Source organism: Rana temporaria, chromosome 5, assembly GCF_905171775.1.
Source record: "Rana temporaria chromosome 5, aRanTem1.1, whole genome shotgun sequence".
Classification (NCBI taxonomy): Eukaryota; Metazoa; Chordata; class Amphibia; order Anura; family Ranidae; genus Rana; species Rana temporaria.
The window spans coordinates 257109429-257126233 of NC_053493.1; the positions used below are offsets into that span (position 1 = coordinate 257109429).

The following is a 16805-nucleotide window of genomic DNA, read 5'->3' on the forward strand; positions in this document are numbered from 1 at the left end:
TGCAGATCTGTAATATACTTTGTGAGAACTATTCACAACACATGGATGACGCTAACCACTGTTCTCTATACATATTGCACAATATCATCCCAACCCTTAGGACGCAATGGGTTGAGGACTACCACTTTAATACTGCTTAGATGTTGTATGACTAGAATGAGTTGGTTTTGTTATTATTTCATATGACACCCATTGCTTGACATTTAACTGTACCTATTTGTACTTTAAACAATATAACAAACATCTTCAATAAAAAAAATTGAAAAACAAATAACGTTTTTTTAAAAAAATGTAATTAGACCGCTGATGAAGGAGGTAAGAAGGAACCAGGGTATGGAAAATAAACACAGATTAATCTTAAGTCTTAACTGTGCATCTGTTATACAGGAGATGAGGAAATACATGACAACAAAACACAAAAGAACAATTTAAAATAAGTGTAGCTATTTTCCAGTTGATACAAGCATGGCCTAGAGCCATTGACCAAATACTTGTTATATTATATACAATCAGCCATTACTACCGGCAAATTATAAAATATCAGAAATTTTTTTTTTCCACCAAAGCAGATGCAACTAGCTGCAGCCTAACAGTAGGGATATGTTAACACTCTATAAATGGGACTTCCCCTACCTTATCTACATACACCAAAAACACGAAGATCATTCTGGTAATGCACATTTCCTTACGCCCACCTGTTAAAGGTGTTAAAGTATGTTCAAGAAAGAAAGAGAGAGGAAGAAAGAAAAAGAAAGAAAGGGAGAGAGAGAAACAGAGAGAGGGAGAAAGAAAAAATGGAGCGATAAATAAATAAAAAGAGAGAGAGAGAGAGAAAGAGAGAACCAACGAACAAGAAAGAAAGAGATAAAGAAAGAGGGAGAAAGAGGGAGAATGAGAGAGAGAGAGAGAGAGAGAGAGAGAGAGAGAGAAAGAAAAGAGAGAAAGAGAAAAAAGGAAAGAAAGAAGGAAAGAAAGAAATAAAGAGAAAAAGAAAGAGAAAGAAAGAAAAATGAGAGAAAAAAAGAAAGAAAGACAAAGGGATGTAATATTTTCTCAGATAAACGTATTGGTTACTATATCTTTGCTCAGAAGGGTGATATTGTTTAAGACATTCATTGTATGAAGGTAATGTATATTTTATCAACAGTAGAAATTGTAGACCTTTCCCATAAGAGTACGAACTGTAGAAAACAAATAAATATTTATTTTTTTGCAAGAAAATACAGTTAGGCCTCGTACACACGATAGGTTAAACAGAGGGCAACGGTCTGATGGACCGTTTTCATCGGTCAAAACCGATCGTGTGTGGGCCCCATATGTTATTTAACCATCGGTTAAAAAAAAGCCAACTTGCTTTAAATTTTACCGATGGATTCCTAACCGATAGGTCAAAACCGTTCATTAGTAGGCACAACCATCGGTTAAAAATCCACGCATTCTCAGAATTAAGTCGACGCATGCTTGGAAGCATTGAACTTCATTTTTTTCAGCACGTCGTTGTGTTTTACGTCACCACGTTCTGACAAGATCGTTTTTTTAACCGATGGTGTGTAGGCGCGATGGACCATCAGTCAGCTTCATCGGTTAACCGATGAAATGGTCCATCAGACCGTTCTCATCGAATGGACTGATCGTGTGTATGCGGCTTAACTTTGCTTTCTGTAGATTGCTTAGATCTGTGAAGCCTCGTACACACGACCAAGGAACTCGACGGACGAAACACATTGTTTTGCTCGTCGAGTTCTTTGTTAGGCTGTCGAGGAACTCAGCGAGCCAATTTTCTCCATTCCCGTTGAGGAAAAAGAGAACATGCTCTCTTTTTGGCTCGACAAGCTCCTCGACAGTTTCCTCGTCGAAAAATGTACACACGACCGGTTTCCTCGGCAAAAAAAAAACTCAGCAAGTTTCTGTCGTGTGTACGAGGCCTAATGCAATTTTATCATTGAAATTTCACCATTTTGAGAAAATCTGATATTGAGGTTAAGGGTAATGCCCTGTACACACGATCGGTTAATCCGATGAAAACGGACCAATGGATTTTTTCATCAGATATCCGATGAAGCTGACTTTCATCAGTCTTGCCTACACACCATCAATTAAAAATCCGTTTGTGTCAGAACGTGGTGACGTAAAACACTACGACGTGCTGAGAAAAATGAAGTTCAATGGTTCCGAGCATGCGTCGTCTTGATTCTGAGCATGCGTAGATTTTTAACCGACGGACTTGCCCACAGGCGATCGTTTTTTTATATCGTTTTTTTGACCATCAGGTAATTTTAAAACAGGTTCTAAGTTTTTTCACCGATGGGAAAAAAAACTATGGGGCCCACACACGATCGGACCGTTTTCCTCAGACAAACCGATCGTGTGTACGCAGCATTAGGTGATTTTTGGTTGATGTTAATTGGCTTTAATTTGCTCAAGATGGTTACAAAACCCTCTTAACTATCTTAGATCTGTTATTGTGCCAAAATTAAACCTCAATAGCCTCATTATATTGTGTTTTTTCACAAAAAGAAATTAAACAAAAAAGTTAAACAAGTAAATTAAAAAATTAAAGGCAACAGTATACGAACAATAATCAAATACACAAAAAAGAAAAAGAAACACATTTGCTGAGGTAAACTAAACTACCCTAAAAAACAAAAACACACCTATAATTAAAAATACATATTTTTTCCGCAAATTTCTTTGATCGTGTAATTGATCATTTTGCTTATCTCTAGGCTATTGCTATAGTGTGGTGTATAGTTTACTGATTTTTAGCTTAGATCTCAAAAACAGTTGTTTAAAATAACATTTTTGTCACCCCTCAAGATCTGAGTGTATCACATTCTATTAGAAAGTAATGTCAATCAGAATACCAAAAAAAGAGAAAACACTGACTAAAATAATCACTGTATCATTAAAAAATGTAAACAAATTCTAAACTGTCCCTGTTCAACCATGCCAACTTAAAGGGGTTGTAAAGACAATTTTTTTCCTTTTAAATGAAAGTCTGTAAGTAGTTGATAAATTAAAATGTAGTGATTGTCATTAAAAATATTGCTCTTAAAATCGTGCTGAATCTATACCTCCGTCACTCCAGACTCATCATTATAACTTACTTCCTTGTTTGCAGTGCACGTGCATTCTTGAAACGTCACTGCCTAATGGGAACTACAGTTCCCATTAGGCTTAGCGGCGTTGCGCATGCGCAGAACCTTTTTTTTTTTTTCAAAACGGCGGACGAGAACGAGCAAAGTTCTTCTGTACAATAACAGCCACACTCCGCCTCTACCACCCCCAGTATACACCCCTTCCCGCACTCCTGCCTTTACCCATTAATTTCTCCCCCCACACACATTCCCGCCTTCGTCAGCTGACAAAGCCTAGTTATTTATAGAGAGAATGGTAAAGTTATTCTATGCTAATTCATTAAATATAAATCAATGACCAATTTCAAAGATCAGTTTCACTTTCATACCGAGCTATGGGGGCGGAGTGAAGGCGGGGTTGTAAAGACTTCTGCAAAGGAAAATTAATGCAAGGGAGGTGGGGCTACAGCGTCCTAGAGACGCCCACGTATGTCCTGCCTCCTTGCCTGTGAATGAGAGACTTCAAGCAGGGCTGTAGTCAAAGGGAGGGGGCGAGCACGTTCTGCATGTTCTGCTTTCCACCATGCAAAACGGCTCAGATGCTGGTGGAAAGCAAGAAGAGGAGACACAGGAAATGGCAATTTAAAACCTGGATTACTATATTTTGGAGCTTAAAAGAAAAAGCGAGGTAAGGAATATTTAAATGCTCTAGCTTACAGCTATCAATTTATTGAATGAAAAACGAACCTTTAGTGTTCCTTTAAGCACACCCCTTACTGATATCTTAGTTAGAGATCTCCTTTTAAAAGCCACAACGTATGTAGGCCTCGTGGCTCCACTGGCATACTGTGTATATGTGTCCTTTACTCCATAAGCTCAAAATGGGGAAGCCATGGGAGTGAAAGGCATTTGGTCACTACTTATTGATAGTAGAGATGCCCTTAAAGCTATTGGACACCCTGGGGCATTTTCACATGGACACCTTCCATTCTGATCAATAGGGGATCTGTGAGCTGATCCCCTGTTGATTGGAGCATAGCGGGCAGATGATAGGTCCATGCTCGGTCAGGTTATGTAGAGCAGACACAGACAGACCCTGCACGGCTCTATGGGTGGCTAGGAGTAAACAGACTCTGTTGTCCTTCCAGTACTCCTCCATTTTTTTTAGCTGGCCTGATCGGACCTTGAGTTAGGCAGGTGTAAACCAGTGGCGGCAGCTACATATGGGGTGCAGGGGCACTGCCCTCTTAACCCATGCGCCCGCCCTTAATCTACATGCAGGGTGCTGGACGGATAGATTCTTATGTTTTTTTCCTCTTTTGAGGCTCTTATTGGCTTCAAAAGAGGGTGGGATCGGGGAAGAGACTACTGTGCCCCGAGCCCACCCAGTTGTGTGACAGTAGTGAATTAATATTAGCTATTGTCTTCCTCCTTCTCTTCCCAGCCAATCAGGAAGCAGGAAGAGCAGGAAGAGCATGATTGGCTGAGAGGAGAAGCAATTTCATTGGCTAGGCAGGGGGAGGGGTGTACAGGATGATCCGGGACTCAGGAAATGGCTGCCCAGAGCAATCTCTCAGTGCTCTGCATATGCACCAATTGAGAGCCCGAACCATGTGAGTACAACCCGCGGGGGAGGGGTCAAGTTGGTTTGTTTGAAGTCCCCCGACTGGAGCACTGCCTATCAGCCTAGCGAATCGCCCATGTGAAAGAGCTTCTAAAGAAAAATTACAGCTAAATATACTTGTTTTTAGATGGTCTAAGAAGGGGATTAAATGGTATGGTGCAAGCCCACAACTAAACAAATAAACAAATAAGCGCCAACACTGCACAAAGAGTCAAACTCTGATGACATTAGCTGAAAATCATTTTATTGTTCCAGGCCAAAGACACAGAAGGTCTACCCAGATCCTCCGCATATTTCACCCAAAACAGGGGTGAGTTGTAGAAATCTACAGCTAAGCACCATTTTGGATGAAATGCATTGAAGTGTGGCCGGACTCTTTGTACAAGGTTGAGCTCCATTTAACTGGCATCTTTACTAACAGATGTGTGTAGACACAAGACTTAGAAGCAGAGTTTTTTCTTCTAACCGTAACACTGTGATGATCAATTACTACAGCAGACAGGGAGCCTGCAAAAATACTAATAAAACAGGTCTGGCCTTCACATTCACTGTTCTGAAGACACGTCTTGGCTCTGAAAAAGCACATTCTACGTGAAAGGAAGGTTAAAAACACCATGAAGAATTAAGATATTACAAGAGTAAAACCACACTATTCATGAATAAAAGCACATAAAGCAAAATTAATGGGGGCTCTTAGCTGCTGCCTACTTCCTAATGGCATACCGCATACACTAAAGATAACAATACAGGAAAACATTTATCATACAGCTTCTGCATTCTTCTGAACAGAGGAAAAGCTAAGCACATGTAATATGTTAATAAAGCATTTCTGAACTACTCTGTGGTTTATGTAACTGAGTCTAACTTTTCATAATTATAATTGGTTACGCATTACTTAAGGAACAAACTCTGGACAAGGCCTCATCTGCGTATTTGCAGCCATGGTTTATTAACACCATATCTCAGCAGTATTCTACTTCTAAAGTATGTTTAAACTCTTACTATAGACATCAAGTTTGCTAAAACACTGTGGGTGGAATTCTAATAAAGCTCTATCCACACTTTTGTGGCAGTATGTCCCTTTAAATATGTAGGGCCAAAGCTATTTTGGCCCTATTTCTCCTGTGCACTTAGTTCTGCACTCCTGTGACCCATTTTTGGCGGACAGTGGGCTAAGGTCCGCTGTCAGTTGACACCACTCTGCCAGTCCAAGCTCTGGATCAATCCCACCTTTAGCCCTGGTTCACACTGGGCTGCGGGAGTGAAGCCGTGCGAGTTCAGCTGAACTCGCACGATTTCACTCCCACCGGTAGTCCCGATTTCGGCCGCGATTTAAGAGACATCTGTGCAGGTTTCTGCACAGATGTCAATGTAAATCACAGCCCGAAATCGCAAAAAGTAGTACAGGAACTACTTTTTGAAATCGGTGCAGCGCCGCAGATGCGGCGTCGCACCGATTAGGACAGTGTCATTGCCGACAATTGCCAGCAAATGCCGCCGATTTGAGATGCGATTTCACATGTGAAATCGCATCTCAAATCGAAGGAAATCGTACCCAGTGTGAACCTGGGCTGAATGTCAGGAGCCACCCAGACACTAGGACAGGCAGCTAGCTTAGTCTCTAAGTGAGCGTCTCCGAGAGTGAGCCAGCAGCTTCCTCCCCCTTTACAACTCAGCACTCCAGTGAGCACTGAAGGGTGTAGAGCCATAAGGCTTCACTACCAGATTCCCTTACTCGCAATGGAGGCGGCATACCCCAGACAGCTGATGGAAACATCAGCTGAGATGCCAACATTGCTGGACTCCAGGACAGGTAAGTATCCGATTATTAAAAGTTAGCAGCTGCAGTATGTGCAGCTGCTGGCTTTTTAATTTTTGCAGTGGTGGGCGGACCGCCGCTTTAAAGTAAAAAGAAATACAGGGGACTGTGACTGCTCCTCCTCCTGAAAATGCTAAATGGCTGGCTGTCACTTAGACTTCAATATTTTGAGTCGGTGACCTGAAAAAAAATATACCAATCGTGAAGATATGAGTAAAGTTAAAAGTGTTTACTTGCATACTTATTCTGAGACAGGGAAAAAGTGAGATGGTAACAACTCAGCAATAGCAACCTGCCAACCTCTAATCATCCAGTCCCGGTCAATGACAGGACCCAGGTGCAGAAGTGCAGTGCCTTGGCGCTGGATTCCGACTATCACTGCTATTACTCTATTAGTAGCAATTACTACAGTGATTTTCAGATTACATAGGGATCAATTAGGTATGAGAAATACATACTTACATTGGTGCGAGATGGATTATTCTAACTATGCAATAAAAAACACACTTAAACTTCAGCTTTAATAACACACAGCAATTGTAAAGTGCGGTAACTCAAATGGATGACCAATTGACTTTTAAAAGTATAGCTAGTTATAAAACGGAGCTTCTTATGCAATACAATGCATTTGCTGATGTTCAATGTACATTGTTCATTTTTTACTGGAAATCAGCTTCTAATACTAACATTTTAACTTTCTTCTCTAGTTCATGATTTCCATTTGAGATCGAAAAGCTGTTAGTGTTAGAGGAAGTTGTAAAAAAGATGCTTAACACAAAATACAAAAGTGATGCAACTGTTCGTATTTTCTAGAAATACCCATCTTAGTAATGGGGATTTCTACACGGGCCAAGTGATAATATCTACACTGAAACTCTTACTTAACATTTTTTTTGTCATTTTTACTTTCTTTTTTCACTATTCATGATAAAAACTGAAGTTACCAATTCTATTTGTGAAATATATAAATCCTGGTAAAATATGATACACACACATACCATTCACTTATAGCACAAATAAATTAAAGTCCACTTTTGTTGATTTAATATGTAGAATTGTTGCAATAGTCAGTTAATTTATTTCGTCAAAATTATCTTTCTTGCTTATGTGATTAGTTCACTGATTTCCCCAGCAGTTTGTCTCCTATTTGAATATAGCAGATTGTCTTTTATTAATGCTAAGTGGAAGAGACTAAGAAAATAAAATATGATGTGTAAGATTCAACAAAATAAATTTGATTTAAAAAAACAATTAAGTTTACTAATCTTTGTGACAAAAGGCCTTGGAGGACAAAAGGAGTTATCCTTGTTGGAGTCCAAGTAGCAAACTGTAGCTCTTCTTCAAATAAAACACTTATTTTCACGCTTTTGCAATTGCTAGTGCGCAAACATAGTTACATAGGGGCAGAATAACAAAGATCTGCACCGGCGCAGCGTATCTGAGATACGCTACGCCGCCGTAACTTACCTGGCTTTGGTTTGAATCCAGAAAGAATTTGCGCCGTAAGTTACGGCGGCGTAGTGTATCTCTCTCGGCGTAAGGGTGCGGAATTCAAATGCGGCGAGTAGGGGGTGTGTTTCATTTAAATGAAGCGCGTCCCGCGCCGAACGAATTGCGCATGCCTCGTCCGTCAAAACTCCCAGGGTGCATTGCTCCAAATGACGTCGCAAGGACGTCATTGTTTTCGGCGTGAACGTAAATGGCGTCCAGCCCCATTCACGGACGACTTACGCAAACGAAGGAAGAAATTTTTTTAAAATTATATGCGGGAACGACGGCCATACTTAACATTGACTGCGCCACCAGATAGCAGCTTTAACTATACGCCGGAAAAAGCTGAACAGAAACGACGTAAAAGAATGCGACGGCCTCTCGTACGTTCGTGGATCGTCGGAAATAGCTAATTTGCATACTCGCCGCGGATTACGACGTAAACACCACCCAGCGGCCGCCGGAAAATTGCATCTTAGATCCGACGGCGTACTAAGGCGTACGCCTGTCAGATCTAACACAGATGCCGTCGTATCTTGTTTGGTGGATACCAAAACAAAGATACGACGCGCAAAATTTGAAATTACGTGGCGTATCAATAGATACACCGGCGTAATTTCTTTGAGGATCTGCCCCATAAAATCTAATATAACACCAAGGTAAAGGACAACTTCACTTTTAGTAAAGTTGTCCTTTAAAATTTCTCATCACCTTTTACCTGAATTCCCACTGCATAGATGTTTACTGCACCAAAAACATCTATGGTTTGGTCTGTACTCTGAATGGCTGGGGCCACCATAAATACGAAGCAGCCTTAGGAACGTATAGAATGAACAGTGCACATGAGCAGACATTGTTGGGAAGTTTTCGCTACAAAGGGTTCACAATGAAAGGCAGGCCACACAGATTTCAAGAGCAAGGGTGAAGGTAAGTATGTATTACCTGAGCTGTACTAAGTGGGTAAGCAGCAGAAATGTTAAAAGACACCTTCAATAAAAGTGAAGTTGTCCTTTAAGGCAGGGTTCACACTGCTGTGCGGATCGGCTCATAGCAGGGGTCCCATGCAATCCGGTTCTCAGTTTCAGCGACGAATCAGGCCCGAATTTTTGGCTCCATTCGGACCTGAAACGGACAAGAAGACACACAGGACTTCTCTGCAACTGCTTTGCAGACTGTGACCGGCTCCATTGGGAGCCGGTCACAGTCACCTGACATTAGGGTGACCACATTTACAAACTGCCATTCAGGGACACACCCCCTCTCTCACCTTCCCCAAAAAAGATGAGGGGGTGTAGTCTCGGGGGTTGATGGGGAATTTGGCAGCGGGTTATTTTTCAGGTGATTGTGCCACTTGCCACCAGATGCAGTGCCCTTGCCACCCATAGCGTGCCACCAGATGCAGTGCTTCTGCCACTCCCTCTGCATGAGCCATGTGCGTAGAAGGAAAGGAGTGGCATCACTATCTGGAGAGTGAAGATCACACCAGTCCCTGCTGCTTGCCGCTGGATGCCAGAGAAGGAGGAGGTGCCGAGGTGGGTGGGGACAGCAGTGCTGCACTAGGCGCAGGCCTCGCTCCCAGTCTCACTGTCTGAGAGTAAATTGTCACTGGTTGCAAGATGCCAGGCAGCACTGGCCCTAGCAACCAGTTCCGGAAATGTAGTTATCAGTTAGTATGGGGTGGCTGTGTCCTCCATTTCATTCCGGGACATTGTATTGTCCCGGAATGAAGTTGCCTGGGACCCAGGACAGACATGTCAATTGCGGGACAGTCCCAGGCAATCCAGGACACGTGGGCACCCTACCTGACATGCAAATTGAATGCGGTGAAACCTGTATCGAATTTGCACTAGTGTGAACCCAGCCTAAACACTGCTTTCAGTTTAATCCCTGGGTATGCCTTGGTCATTGGTCCCGCCACACCCATCAAGGTGCAGGGTGTAATCCTGGACACTGAGCTCTCCTTCATCCCACACATCCAATCACTGGCTAAATCTTGCCGCCTTAACCTCTGCAACATTTTCAGAATTCGCCCCTTTCTGACTAACGACACCACAAAACAACTTATTCACTCCTTGATTATTTCCCGCCTTGACTACTGCAACTCTCTTCTCACTGGTCTACCTTTACATAGGCTATCCCCCTTTCAGTCTATTATGAATGCTGTTGCTAGACTAATACACCTTACTAACCGATCCATGCCTGCTGCTCCTCTCTGCCAATCCCTTTACTGGCTTCCACCACCCCACCGTATAAAATTCTATATATTAACCACAACATACCTCCATCAGATCACTCCCGCAGCAATTACCTTTTGTACCACCTCCCCCTCACTTTAGACCAGGGGTCTCAAACTGGTGGCCCTCTAGCCGTTGCGAACCTACAAGTCCCATGAGGCATTGCAAGGCTGACAGTTACAAGCATGATGGGACTTGTAGTTTTGCAACCGCTGGAGGGCCGTTAGTTTGAGACTCCTGCTTTAGACTATAAGCTCCATCAGCAGGGCCCTCCTATACCTACTGCATTGTAATTGTAATGTCCCCCCTCTACATTTTAAAAAGCGCTGTGCAAACTGTTGGCATTATAAATCCTGTATAATAATAATAATAATAATAATAATATAGTCTTAAATATTACAGTACCCTCACTGAGATGGGTTATAATTTGGTCTCTTGCTTGTTAGGACTGAATGATAAAAATCTGCCTGCGTGATGCACTAGTAGTGAATTTGCGAATCTCATGTACACCTATTTCGCTAGTTATAAAATGACGAGCTGCCTGCCAGTGATATTAGATATACACATACTTTTACGCACACACTACTATTCATCCTGTTAACCATGACACAGGAACCACTGTGGCCTCGCAGCATGCATTGTTTACAACCCTTTCATTTGAATGTCAATTTAGGTCATGCAAAGGTAGACAATTAGAATAATTATTTAGGTCACACTATGAGTCAGCAGTACTGACTATGGGGGGGGGGGGGGTAGGTAGGAAGTAACAGTCTTTCTTTCCATTCGCCCACTAATTTTATAAAACTTACAATGAGTATACCTGATGATCTGTATGCTGTCAGTATGTAAGAAACTCCCCAAGCCGACAAAATAATACAAATACCGAATTGACAACCACTAGACAATAATTACTTAACATCTTTCTATTCTTTTTATTCTAGACTTTCAAGCATGAATGCCCCAGCTCCGCAGCATCAAAGTTGTGTGTGAAATAACAATTCCTTACTCTTCTTAGCTTATCTGAGGTCAATCTTGTGCTCTATTGCTTCTTTTGTACTAGCTAACAGTAGAAAGAATCGGTTTGCTTTATAGAGAGACAGCAAGAGAAATGCAGTGTAGCAGCAACAATTGACATACAAGACAGCGGAAATCGGCAACAAGATCTACACTATTATCATTTTCATTCAGTGCAAGTAAATGACAAGAAATTGTTATTCAGTTTTTTTTCTTAAACGCTTTGCGTAAAATGTGTAAGCTGTCATGGAATTTGGCGAGAAGTTCACTCACTGTTCCAGTTGAATCATGCTTATACTTCATATCTTGGTAACTGCTATACATCAGAAGTAGACCATAGGGTCTCAACTGTAGGGAGTGTGAACCATGTGTGAAAGCTATAGGGCTTGGGAGCATACAATTTCCAGTACAGTGTTGCTGCATAGTACTGGACAGCAAGAGCAATTAGTAAATGATTTAGGATGAAATGCATGCATACAGGGGGGATCGAAAGTTTGGGCACCCCAGGTAAAAATTTGTATTAATGTGCATAACAAAGCCAAGGAAAGATGGAAAAATCTCCAAAAGGCATCAAATTACAGATTAGAAATTCTTATAATATGTCAAAAAAAGATAGATTTTATTTCCATCATTTACACTTTCAAAATTACAGAAAACAAAAAAATGGCGTCTGCAAAAGCTTGGGCACCCTGCAGAATTTATAGCATGCACTGCCCCCTTTGCAAAGCTGAGACCTGCCAGTGTCATGGATTGTTCTCAATCATCGTCTGGGAAGACCAGGTGATGTCAATCTCAAAGGTTTTAAATGCCCAGACTCATCTGACCTTGCCCCAACAATCAGCACCATGGGTTCTTCTAAGCAGATGTCTAGAAAGCTGAAACTGAAAATAGTTGACGCTCACAAAACTGGAAAAGGCTATAAGAAGATAGCAAAGCGTTTTCAGATGTCAACATCCTCTGTTCGGAATGTAATTAAGAAATGGCAGTCATCACGAACAGTGGAAGTTAAAGCAAGATCTGGAAGACCAAGAAAAATATCAGACAGAACAGCTCGCACGATTGTGAGAAAAGCAATTCAAAACCCACGTTTGACTGCACGATCCCTCCAGAAAGATCTGGCAGACACTGGAGTTGTGGTACACTATTCCACTATAAAGAGATACTTGTACAAATATGGTCTTCATGGAAGAGTCATCAGAAGAAAACCTATTCTACGTCCTCACCACAAAAATCAGCGTTGGAACTTTGTAAATGAACATATAGACAAGCCTGATGCATTTTGGAAACAAGTTCTGTGGACCGATGAGGTTAAAATAGAACTTTTTGGCCGGAATGAGCAAAGGTACGTTTGGTGAAGAAAGGGCACAGAATTTAATGAAAATAACCTCTGTCCAATTGTTAAGCACGGGGGTGGATCGTTCATGCTTTGGGGTTGTATTGCAGCCAGTGGCACAGGGAACATTTCACGAGTAGAAGGAAAAATGGATTCAATACAATTTCAGCAAATTTTGGATGGTAACTTGATGCCATCTGTGAAAAAGCTGAAGTTAAAGAGAGGATGGCTTCTACAAATGGATAATGATCCTAAACACACCTCAAAATCCACAGGGGATTACATCAAGAGGCGTAAACTGAAGGTTTTGCCATGGCCTTCACAATCTCCTGACCTCATCATAATTGAAAATCTATGGATAGGCCTTAACCTCTTGACCACCGCCCCATGTCCAAAAGACGTCCTGTTTTTAAAGATGGATATCTCGATAACGGCAGCAGCTGCTGCCAAAACCGAGGTATCCATATTTTCAGTGGGCGGTGGTGTACATGATAACGGCGGTCTCCGCGGCGGATTCGCCGCGAGATCGCCGTTATCGGTGGCGGGAGAGGGCCCCCCTTACCTTACCGGAGCCGTCGGTAGCGGCGGAGGCGATCGGGACTGTTCGGCAGCTGACTGGAGTTGCGAGTGAAGGAAAAATTTCCTTCACCCGTCCCCATAGCTCTGCTGGGCGGAAGTGACATCAAAACGTCAGTCCCGCCCAGCGTCTTAAAGCAACATTTTTTTTTTGTCATTTGAAAAAATTAGTTTCAATTTTTTTTTTTTTTTTTTTGCATTTTAGTCTAAATATGAGATCTGAGGTCTTTTTGACCCCAGATCTCATATTTAAGAGGACCTGTCATGCTTTTTTCTATTACAAGGGATGTTTACATTCCTTGTAATAGGAATAAAAGTGATATTTTTTTTTTTTTTATTTCAGTGTAAAATATTATTAACTAAATAAAAATAAATAAGAAAACAAAAAAACATTTTTTTAAAGCGCCCCGTCCCGACGAGCTTGCGCACAGAAGCGAACGCATACGCGAGTAGCGCCCGCATATGAAAACGGTGGTCAAACCACACAAGTGAGGTATCGCCGCGATCGTTAGATGGAGAGCAATAATTCTAGCCCTAGACCTACTCTGTAACTCAAAAAATGCAACCTATAGACTTTTTTAAACGTCGCCTATCGAGATTTTTAAGGGTAAAAGTTTGACGTCATGCCACGAGCGGGCGCAATTTTTAAGCGTGACATGTTGGGTATCATTTTACTCAGGTAAGTATTAGGGGGGCCGGAGGGGGCTACTGCACACAGAAGGCTTTCTATCTTAAATCGTTCCACACACATTTTTCACTCCTCACCATGCAGCACTAATGTGAATCCTTAAAATGAATTGGCAATTTATTTAATTTTTTGCTGTTCACTTACCTTATTTATGCCTATATCTAATTTAATTTCCTCCTTTAGGGGCCGTGTCACAATACGTAATTTTTCAGTTTTGCATTGGCTCCTAGGAGATCTTGGTCAGCTTGGCATGGAAATTCGTGGTCAGCTTTGCATGGCACGGCTCCAGTAACATTTAACATTGGCGTCTATGGAAATTCGTGGTCAGCTTGGCATAGCACGGCTCCAGTAACATTTAACATTGGCGTCTATAAAAAATCTTGGTCAGCCTTTCAAGGCACTGCTCCCATAACATTTAACATTGGCGTTGATGGAAAATCTTGGTCAGCTTGGCATGGCTGTGCCATATCAAGCTGACCAAAATTGAACCGCACTGCACATGCGCAAGATCGGCAGGTGCATGCTGGGTAGCCAGCGAGCACGGAATCCGGGAAGAAGGACACTGTGGCCCAGATTCTCGTAGGGCGGCATAAATGTAAACGGGCATAGCGTATCGTAGTTACGCTACGCCTCCGCAACTTAGAGAGGCAAGTGCTGTATTCACAAAGCACTTGCGTCCAAAGTTACGTCCGCGTAGCGTAAATGTGCCGGCGTAAGCGCGCCTAAATCAAATGAGTAACAGGGGGGCGTGTTTTATATAAACTAATCATGACCCCGCGTAAATTACGCTTTTTTCGAACGGCGCATGCGCACGCATGCTCAGTATCACGTCAAATTTTTTAAATTAAATTACGCCCGCTCAATGCCTAGTCGACGTGAACGTAACTTACGTCCAGCCCCATTCACGGACAACTTACGCAAACGACGTAAAATACGACGCTGTTCATACGTTTCCGACGTCCATACCTAACATGACTGCTTTATGAGGGGTAACTTTACGTCGGCGTATGTCTTACGTAAACGACGTATCTTGATACGCCGGGCCCATGTACGTTCGTGAATCGGCGTATCTAGCTAATTAGCATATTCAACGTGGAAATATACAGAAGCGCCACCTAGCGGCCAGTGTAAATATGCACCCTAAGATACGGCGGCATAGGAGACTTACGCTGCTCGTATCTAGGCAACTGTGAGGCGTATCTGATTCTATGAATCAGGCGCCGAGTTGCGACGGGCCGCACTCAGAGTTACAACGGCGTATCTGGAGATACGCCGGCTTAACTCCTTTGAGAATCCGGGCCTGTGGCTTCAGCTGCCCACACTGGAGATGGCCACGCTGTGCAGGAACTTCACAAAGAAAGAAAACGATGCTGCACAAATAGAAAACTGGCCATAATTTACAGCATACCTTTGTTACATTGCACGAGGCATGAGTATTCTAGGGGTATTTATATCTTAAAAGTCATATTTCGGCCGAAAATCCACTTTAATGCAAAAAATTGATTAGGATAAAAAACCTTCTGCCTTTACAACCACTTTAAATTATGAAATAATTTGTGTCGCGCTCTACGGCCTCTATATCGGCTTGCTATGTGGGCACTCAGAAGAGGGCAAGAGCCAGGAGAGCTGGCACAGGACCCAAGAGGAGGAGGATCAGGGCTGCTCTGTGCAAAACTATTGCACAGAACAGGTAACTATAACATGTTTGTTATTTTAAAGAAAAGAAATGTTTCCTTTTACAGTCTCTTTAAATACTAATTACAATAATAATACACTTGATTTGTTGCTATGTTACTCTTAGCTTCTACATAGCTGTTACAAGACATCTTAGGCTGAATGCAGAAAGCATCTATTTGCACTTATAGGGATACATTTTCAAGCTCTTTTGTACTAAATCAAGGTCTTGGCTTTCTTATGCCTTAGAATATTGTTTTCAGCTTACTATAAAGCACTTGAAGTCATAGTAAGCTATTTTTTCCTTTAATAATTCCATTTTCCACCTCCAGAATTATCTCCCCACTGGGTTTTACAAAGCTGCAAAGTACCTGGTTCTCATGTTACATCATACAAAAGGAAAAATTAAAAGACAGATAATACAAATAAAACCAATTATATTACAACTAAAGTTCCCTGGCATTTCTTTTGTAAAATAAAGTGTACCGGCACTTTTCTTTTTACTTTAGAAAATTAAAACCATTCATTTAGGATTCACAAAAAGATCATTTAGTTTCACCTTATCCGTACTAAATTCTATTTCGATATGCAGGGTTTCCTGTGTTAAATAATGAGAAGGTGACAATATAAAAAAAGAATGTCTAAATTTAGGAACAAAAAACAGAAATGTGATTTTTTTTTTTTTAAATAATGTAAGTATTACTGTATTAAACTTCCTGTAACTCTTGCTCCAGGCTGATACTACTGAAATAGCCATGATAGGACAAATGTTTTTTTATGCAATGCTAATGGTTTTAAAATATACTGTCTCCTGCACATGCCAATGTATTTTTTTTTTTTACATGTTGGACCTTACTTTAAACAAACCCTAACTTAAAGGGGTTGTAAAGGAATTTTTTTTTCCATAATAAGCATCCTTTACCTGCAGACATTCCTCTTTTCACTTCCTCATCGTTCGTTTTTGCTCAGAAGTTGCTCTATTTCTTCTCTGTTCTGTTCACTTCCTGCGTGTCTGATTGTTACTGACCACCCCTGACGGGAGGCTTTACTGCGGTGGTCAGTAACGTACTCACCCCCTCCTGGGAACTACATCTGTGCGGCAGGACGCTCTCTACGTGTTAGAGACTTCAAGGAGGTGTGAATTACTGGGCGTGCCGCAATTCATACTGGGAAATGTAGTTCTTACATGAACGAGCGATGCAAACCAGGAAGTGAATGAGAGAACAGAAACTAGAATCCCGGAGGTGATATAGATGAAGGAATTTAATAGGTATT

At 41.7% G+C, this 16805-nt stretch overlaps 1 protein-coding gene across 6 annotated transcripts in view; it reads right to left on the minus strand.

The window, feature by feature from the left end:
• The window catches only part of ATXN1 (ataxin 1), a 403695-nt gene that overhangs the window by 221596 nt on the left and 165294 nt on the right, over window positions 1-16805 (minus strand). The window contains exon 1 of one of the 6 annotated variants that reach the window (XM_040353761.1): window positions 634-734. The exons of the other annotated variants lie outside the window; for them this stretch is intronic. The gene's annotated coding sequence lies outside the window, so the exon portion shown is untranslated. Of the gene's footprint in view, window positions 1-633; window positions 735-16805 lie in introns of those variants that run through there. 6 annotated transcript variants of the gene reach the window in all.